Raw genomic sequence first — 8,947 nt, forward strand, 5'->3', positions numbered from 1 at the left:
TTAAAATTCTACACTAACCAATTTTGCCTAAGAGTTGTTGGAACAATCGGATGAACTTTCAGTTTAATAACAGCAGCTGGTTGGTAACCTGAAGTTGTACTGTACTTTGCTTTCTCATCAATATGTATGCACTTGTGTTGTCGTGAAAGGCCACAAAGATAAATGGAATGCAACTGTAATGAATTAGGTGCCTTATTTGGAGAGTGCAGGTCGATAGAGAAGCTGACTGTTAGTTATTAACCCCGTATTAGCATGCATGGGTCAATAATATCGAACTGATTTAAGCATAGAAACCGCATAGAGAATAAGCAGAGAATAGCTACACAGCCATTCTCCTGTACACTGACTCTATAATGAAGTGAGGGCATTTTTTAGCTGTTTAAGCAATTTTATTTTTAGATGACATAGAAAGTTTTTTTTTTTTTAAATTATGTGCTACTTTCTGGTAGCTAGATTGCCTAACTGCAGAAATGGAGAATCTAAAGGCCCTGTTTTCACTTGTAGGTATAGCTCCAGGTATTAAACTTAATATTTCCAAGTCATAGTTAAACCACAAGGAAATTTATGGACATTAGAAAGATTTAATCTCACTCCAGCCCATTTACTCTCGAAGCAGACTCCTCTAGAGTATACTAGTCTCGTAGCCCGTCTGAACACTAGCATTAGTTTTGTGCTAATTGTTCAAGAAAGGCTGCATTCATCCAGAAATCCCAGCTTCTCGGATGAATCTTTGTCTGGTAGTGTAGTAGTTAGGCAGCCAAAGGGTATCAGGCCCAAATTAACTGCCAAGAGTAGTTTATGCAAGTAGTGTTACAGAAAAACACTGCACAAATTAATTCCTCAAGTGCACAATCCTCAGAGATTTTTTGTGGTTTTTTTTTTCTCAATGCCAAAAACATTTGAAGAGAGATTCTGCCTCTCAGCGTGTTGGTACTGCCAGAGATGTCGACTGATGGCCCCCTTTGGAAGTTGCTAAGCAACACGCCGCTCTATTAGGAAACAACAGTGACCAGTAGAGGGCGCTTTGGGTAAACACTGAAGTGGGAAATGGTTACTTAAAACCACAGTGTAAAATTTCAGACTGATACGTGCGCAACATTAGAAACCTGTTAAATGTTATTCCAAATCAATGGGCGTGCACATTTATGTAAATGTTTATCATAACGGGGCAGCCCTGAAGGAAAACCTTGGAGAGTTTCCAAAACATCACAGTGCACATGGGAGCACAAGTTTACAAAGAACATCCTGCAATTTCCATCGTGCCAATTTCTACACTTAGTGGATACATTAGGGAATGCTCTAGGAAGGCATTCATCTTACAACACAATGGATTCAAGTATTCTCATGAATGGGTTACAGCAGTTCAAGCTAAACAACTTTCTGGTCTTAGGTCTGTCCCTAGAACCGTAACAGGAGTCTCTCAGATCCGGGAAGTAAGCAAGCAGGCTTGAGTGTGTTGAAACATCATATCGTTTTATAGTCAGAAAGTCTCTTATTGTTTCAGATTTCAGCTTTGGGGTTTAAATAATTAATTTAAAAATACTTCATCGATGTATCATTCCATTCGTTTCAAGTTCTTCTTTGCTAGTGAAGTGAATGAGAGGAAGAAAGAAGATTGCATTAAATATAGGGTGAGCATTGTGTTAAGTGGTATTATGTCTGACCAATTAAAGCTGTTACACATGTTTGTGTTTGCACATAGCTTAACAAACTGTAAAGCCTCACCACCTGCTATCGCTCGTTATGAGTTATAGTCATTCACATGACATCCCACCATAAGACACAAGCCAGTCTTTGTCCTATGTTACAATGTTACCCAAAAAAAGCACTATTACCATTTCAGTCATGTGGTTACTGACGCTGCTCCGATCACATCTGTTACTGCTTGTAGGCATGGATGGGAGGTTACCTCAAGTCACGTTCACAGAAAGGCAATCCAGATGCAGCGTTCGGGGGGGAAACTAAAAGGGATTATTAGGGAAACAAAACCGACAGGAATTAAAGGACCATGATGGGTGAAAGCAGAAGGCAGGTAGAGAGAACAGGAACTGGCTACAGATAAGGAACAGTGGAACACAAACTCTCGATCACCACTATTGGTGAACAGAAAATGACCCAGCAGACAGGTTAAGCACAAGTAAGTACATATATACAATAGTGATGAGGGTATATGAGGGACAGGTGTGTATCATGACAATTAACTAATTACAAGCGATAGAGAACAGCCAGGGCAGGGGTGTCAAACTCCAGTTCTGGGGGGCCGGAGCCCTGTGTAGCTTAGTTCTTTCCCTGTTCCACCACAAATTATTCAGTTCAAGAGCGACGTGGTAATTAGCACAAAGAGTTGAGTGTGTTAAATGAGGGGAAACCCAAAAATGTGCAGGGCTCCGGCCCCCCAGGACTGGAGTTTGACACCCCTGAGCTAGGGTAATGGAATGGAGGGGTGGATGCTGGATGGCCAGCAGCGACACCTGCTGGCCCAGCAGGAACAGGACAGGGTGGATAGGAGCAGGTTGTGACATCTCCCTGGAGTTTACTACGAGACACCATGCCTCTGCTGTTCTGTTCATTTACGATACTGAAACATGGTCCAATAGGCAAACTGCTTATTAAAAAGTCATACTGATCATACAAGGAGTGGTTCCATGGGGTTCAACGTATTCAGATATTAACTGGTCATTGTTTATGGGGACTGCGGATTCCATGTTAAGAATAAGGTCCCCAGAGGGCATTAAGTCACGATTTTCTCCACACACCACAAACCATTCTTTGACAAGATCCAAATGTATAAGATAAATCCATTTACAATCATGCCAAGCGCGGTCTCCCCAGCCAAATGTGCAGATGTCAGAGATCCGTGAGACCTCAGCTCTCCTGATTGTCTTCTAACAGAAAACACAGCCTCTTCCACCTCATTTGAAAGAGCTCTGAGGACCACCAACAGAACCACTTCCGTAGAAACAAGCGGGGTTGTTATGGAGCCAGCTATTCCATGATTTCATACTGAAACAATAGAGATGGATGACTGTTATTCTGGTCATTTATTGCACATGAATGAGACTGGATGTACGGACCGCTGGTCTTCATTTGGTGTGAAAAATGCTAACACCAGAATTTTTGCCAGATGGCTCCCTAAGTATGCGATCGTGTAATCAAAAATGCGCCATTGGTTATACAGACCTAGCTAAAAGGGGAAACTTCCAAATATTACACTGGGAATTTGTTAACATGCAACATGCAGAAGGTTTAGTGATGTAAACTCCCTTAGGGAGAGGAGCTTGTCTGTAACATTTGACACCCTGTGGTAATATTTTGGGTTACAGAGTACCTTGAAGTTCTATTTCATGACATCCCCTCCAGCCCAGGTTTATGTGATCACCCAGCTGGAACGTCTGCCCAGAATCACAGTTTTTTGACAGTTTTGTACTCCTGGGTGGCCTGATTCGCTCTGCTTTCATCAGGCTTCCTGTCTAAGCTTTGGGAGCCTCCGGGAAGGAGCTACTCATCACGCAACAGGCAGCGTCTGGCTAGCGTAGCGGAGTGCTACACCACCATGGCGGCTAACACGCTCTCGACGTTGTCGTCGTTCGAGATCTCTCTGAGTCATTCTGGTCTCTACTGTGGGAACATTCCTAATCCCTTCCTTCTGTCTCTAAACTGATCCTGCAGTAGTTACAAGAAACCAGTCCTGCCTTCCGGAATAGTCCTTTCATTCCAGTAATCATTACCCTAATTGTAGGTCCCGATAAAGTCCATGCAGATCTTGAGAAGGCCTTGTTTCAACGAATGAACTCCTACTCGCATTTTTTACTGCCCTTTCCATCCGAGGTCTTCGGGCAGCTGGATTCGCATCACGTTCCTGGATCAGAGCGTGGAAAAGCTCAGCGCTCCATCAGATCTCAGGCATCACTTGTCTCCTGATATGTGATCGAGTGCAGCAACAACCCTTCGAGTTTCACCAGAATCACATGTGGTGTGTACGCTTAGCACACGTTCCTCCGGGAATTAACGTTCTAGGTGGTTCTCGATCCAAGTGATCATTTATTTACAGCTAGCAAAGACTTAAAAAGGTATCACAGGCAAGAAAATGTGTTTCAACAGCATTTTAATCTTTAATTCTGGTTCATTAGCTCTTTATAATCCTGAATATGTACTACAGGTAAAATAAATATGATCTTGTGTGTCCATATTTATTCTGTCAGCCAATTATTAGAGAAGGTGGAGGAAGCAGAGCTGGGAATAGACAGGTAAAAGCATAAAACTCTCCACATGGTGGCATCATCACACTTGGCAGGGATCTTTACCCAGGAAAGCAAGGCTTCTGACTAAGATTAGAAGCATAAAACCGTCTGCTTTTCCTATGTCACCATGTTACTGCTCAGGTGTGATTCACTCTACGTAATTCACGGTCATTTTCTACGTTACCTTTCATTTCTTTAACGTGTAAAAAAAAGACCTACATTTTGTTGTGTTGTTTTATGGCTGCAGTCGCACCGACCTGAATGAACAGATCATTGTGGACGTTTGAAGCTCTTCAGCTCAAAGGCGCTACTCCTAGTAATGCCGACAATATGTGTTCCACAGTCATAGCCACTTATTCACAAGAAACAATACTAACATATTTTGAGTCAGAGTTTCACACGACAGGCAACATTCTCTCTTTTTTTCTGGAAAAACTGGAGTACGTGTTTTGCTTTTTAGGCAAATGTGTTTCATTATGTATTTATAATTAGTAAACATGCATCTACATATTCTTCCTTTCCGAAGCTATGGAGCAAGCCAGTTAGAATACATATTTTGACCTTAAGTCACAGTGACATGAATACTCGAAGATAAAATACAGTCCTGAGAGCAGGGATTAAGCTCACTATACTCCGTCACTGTGTGCAGGTGAGGAGCTACGTAGTTGCAGCTGTTTCTGTGGATCAGATTTATGATTTTATGACTTTGGCCAACGTAGTATCAGTGTGTCATTTTTCATTCAACTATATACATATATATATATGTGTGTGTGTGTAAATGTTCAGTTCCCAGTCCTGTGACATGTACTTAAATTTCCTGTAGTCTTTCCCCAGACAAACTGAACACAGTGGGTCTAGCAAAGCAGTAGCTGTACTTTAGATTGAACCTTTTATTAAGACAGGAAGTCAAACACACTCAAGGTTCTCCAGAGGACAAGAGCGGCCAGGTACAGAAAAGAAATCCGGCGTCTTATTGCTGTGTTCTTACTTATCCTTGGTGGTGCCACGTTGCCGTAGAGACAGCTTGTGTATCCTGGTGTAAACAGAGTGAACAAACACCTACAGGCAATGTGATATTAATCCATGTGAGACTGGAGGAAAGTTGCCAGAAAACTGATAAGCAAGACAATAACGAATGGACAAGAAGTTCTGTCTGTTAGCTGGTGCCATTATACGCCTGAAATACGTTAGTATTTAATATTTTGTAAGGAAATGAAAGCGACACGAAGAATCATTCATTATATTAAATGTCCTTTTTTAGCGAGAGAAATCAGCATCGATGCTACGGTCTCACCTGTAGACAAATGTGAAATGAGACTCGGTTGCAGCTAAACGGGAGACTTTCAGGGGAAACTGAAAAGACTGCAAAGGGCTAAAAATAGCGACACCCCCAGAGCAACGAAGGTGATCTTCTACAGCATGGTCCATTGGATGAGACGTTTATTAAAAGACCCCTGAGATTCAGAGTGTCTTGGAAACTTCACCACTCATAAGCTATCAGGAAAACAAAGACCATATTGCAACCCACTTTTATGTTTTAATATCTACATTTATTTTATTTTATTAAAAGGAATGTTATTGCGCAATATTGTACAGTTACTCATTAATCAAAGCCTTGAGTACCTCACCAGAATATCCATAATTTAAAGGCCGCATATTTATGTTCAGGCTCATGGAATCGCACGTCAAGCCGTGTAACTTTTATCTTCAGTAACCAACATGTGTGACCCCCCTCATTCATTTATGCAAACGAACAGACTTTTCCTCTGAGTAAATGTGCAAACAATTCAAGATAAGACCTCCGAACACATACCCCCCCATCCCCCCCCCCCCGTGGCAATTACTGACTCACACGCTGTGTTTACCTCTGCCTGCTGAAGCAATTATCAAGAAGAATGGCTCGAGGTTTGTCACACTGTACATCTACTCGGGGGGTCGTGTGACTGTTAGTCTGGACCCCATAGGCTAATCCAACCTTGAACCATCAGAAGACGAATCTGGGGAGGATGAGATCTTGGACACACTGAAGAACAGCACCTTAAGCTACTTAAACAGAGTAAGGAGACACAGGTTATAGAATCAAGGTTTTTTTGTACAGGATCGACTTGTTTTTGCATTTGGTTTCATTTTGTGTTTTCCTGGGAATGAGGTTCATGCAAGCTGCTAAAAAGCCCCCCCCCCCCCCCAGATCGCCAGGCTGAAAAACACAGTGAATGAGAAGAAAACCCCAAGCTGACGACCATTAAGACCCCTCACCCCCTTAGCTCACAGTCAGGCCGCCTTGGTCGTCCAACATCAAAAGCAGAACAAAGATTGATGCAGAGGTAATGATCCCCAAGTCCCAGAGCATACGCCGGTTAGGAAAATCCTCCATAAACGCTGCCAGCCATCGCATAACCGTGGAACATGTCATAAAAACCGCTACAGTAGGAATCCCTTATGAAAAGTGCCTTAGAGCAATCGCATGAGAAAATAAAATGAGATAAATGGAAAGCTAAAAGGTATAATCTTTCTTTTTTTACCCTCATGAGAGTGGGGAGAGCAACTGTGTGAATGTGTCAGCGGAAAGACGTGCATCTTTTTGCTTTAAGTAATCGTGGGTCAGACAGTGGTGTGATCAGGAGCTCAGGTGCATGGGGCTGCATCCGCAGGTGGTGACACGCATTAGAATGCTCTCTATTATCCATCCATCTTCCCGACAACATATTCAACACAAGAGGATCATGGGAGGCCCTGGGGCCTAACCATGAATGGGTTTATTATTATCATACAATGCATTAAGACAGTACAGTCTGTCACAGATCAGATTTTGTGGTAACCACCAATTTGACATCATGGCCTGTCTGTCTGCTTGTCTGCCTGGCTGTTCTGAATGGCACAGATCTAAGCTGATGGAAGCCAAGCGAAACAATGGAGGGTGATGACTGAGTGGATCATGCTGACAGAGAGGCCAGGGGTGGAACTGCAAGGGCAAGTAAGGTGGAGGGCTGCAGCTCTAGAGTGGGCATCAGAGATAGGTGGGTGGTTCCCCAGAGGGTGGAGATGAGAAAGAGCTTTGCAGAGGGGTGGAGAAGGGGTCCGATTGCCAATCCCGTCTCAGACTGTAGAAGGGGCCTGATAGCCAATCCAGTCTCAGACTGTAGAAGGGGTCCGATAGCCAATCCCGTCTCAGACTGTAGAAGGGGCCTGATAGCCAATCCCGTCTCAGACTGTAGAAGGGGTCCGATAGCCAATCCCATCTGAAACAGTAGAAGGGGTCTAATAGCCAATCCCGTCTCAGACTGTAGAAGGGGTCTAATAGCCAATCCCGTCTCAGACTGTAGAAGGGGTCTGATAGCCAATCCTATCCCAGACTGCCTGATGATGTCTTGAAACGCTAGCAGCGAGCGAAGCCAGTTAACGGCCCACAGCTGCTAGTTTTCCTCAAAAGCCCTTGTCGGTTCGGGGGGCTGAGCAGAGGCTGGGCCAGATTGATGTCACACCCCTTGGAAAACATGTAATATCTCTGTGACCGGCAGCGTGCTCCTGGTTAAAGCAGAAATCGCAGTTTAATCAGGAACACTGCTTCACAGTGTTTCATATGCCGCCGAATGTTCCTCCAGGGTTTCCTCTCCCGCATGTGCTGGGCCTCATGCTGAACAAATGAACAGCAGGTGGCAGCACTGGCTGCATGAGATTTGTTTTTCTCTTTAAGGAAGGATGTAACTCAAAGGAAAAACAAAAAGAATCTTGCTTCTGCCAGTGTGCTCATATACCATTTCAGCCCCTTGATGGTCGCAGTCAATTACTGCAGTGGAGCCGCCCAAAAAACGTGAGGAAACCACTACAGACTGCAGCAGGCGGTCTGCTTATGAGAAACAGTTGAGTTATTTCAAAAGTGCAGAATCAGTGCATTCATATATGATGAACACCAATGTCACTGAAAACGACTTCTTTGCATGCAAAAGTAACAACTTATGGCTTTACAAACAGCTGCTTTCTGTACTATTGCCTTATACTCTGACTGTTTTGGTTTGAAACTACAGCTGCAAACTTTACATACATTGCAAAAACAAACAAACATTCTGGATGGTACATCCTAGCAAAACGAAGCACTTTTCAACTTCCACGCGGAGTATAGCTGCTACTATGAAGTATAGCACTGTGTCCTCAGGAGCAATGAAGGATGGGATGTCTACGGGCTGCAAAATGACCTCCAGACCAGTAGGGGGCACTGTATTTTAAGCTGAGTGGGGTGGGTCAGATGACTCACAGGACACCCGTCCGGAGGGCAGATCCTGGCAGTGCCCCATTTGGCGTCAGCAGCAGCTGCTACCCGCTCCCTGGGCAGACAGTGCATGGGCAGCAACGATGAATCATTTTGTCAGCGGTTGGGGGGGGGACACCAGCTGTGATTTCTCCCGGGGATCCCCGTCCTCTCCTGGCTTCCCCAACAAATCACCCTTACCTTACCCTTCAAGTCGCTAGGCAACATGCACACAATTGTATTATTACAGATAAGGGCATTTGCTAATGCTTTATATTAACTGCACATTCACAATGAATTCATTATGCATTCATAGAACATTCAGTGCGTCTTCATAATGCATTCATAGAACATTCAGTGCGTCTTCGTAATGCATTCATAGAACATTCAGTGCACCTTCATAATGCATTCATAGAACATTCAGTGCGTCTTCATAATGCATTCATAGAACATTCAGTGC

Source organism: Paramormyrops kingsleyae, chromosome 25 (genome assembly GCF_048594095.1).
Source record: "Paramormyrops kingsleyae isolate MSU_618 chromosome 25, PKINGS_0.4, whole genome shotgun sequence".
In the NCBI taxonomy this organism is placed as follows: domain Eukaryota; kingdom Metazoa; phylum Chordata; class Actinopteri; order Osteoglossiformes; family Mormyridae; genus Paramormyrops; species Paramormyrops kingsleyae.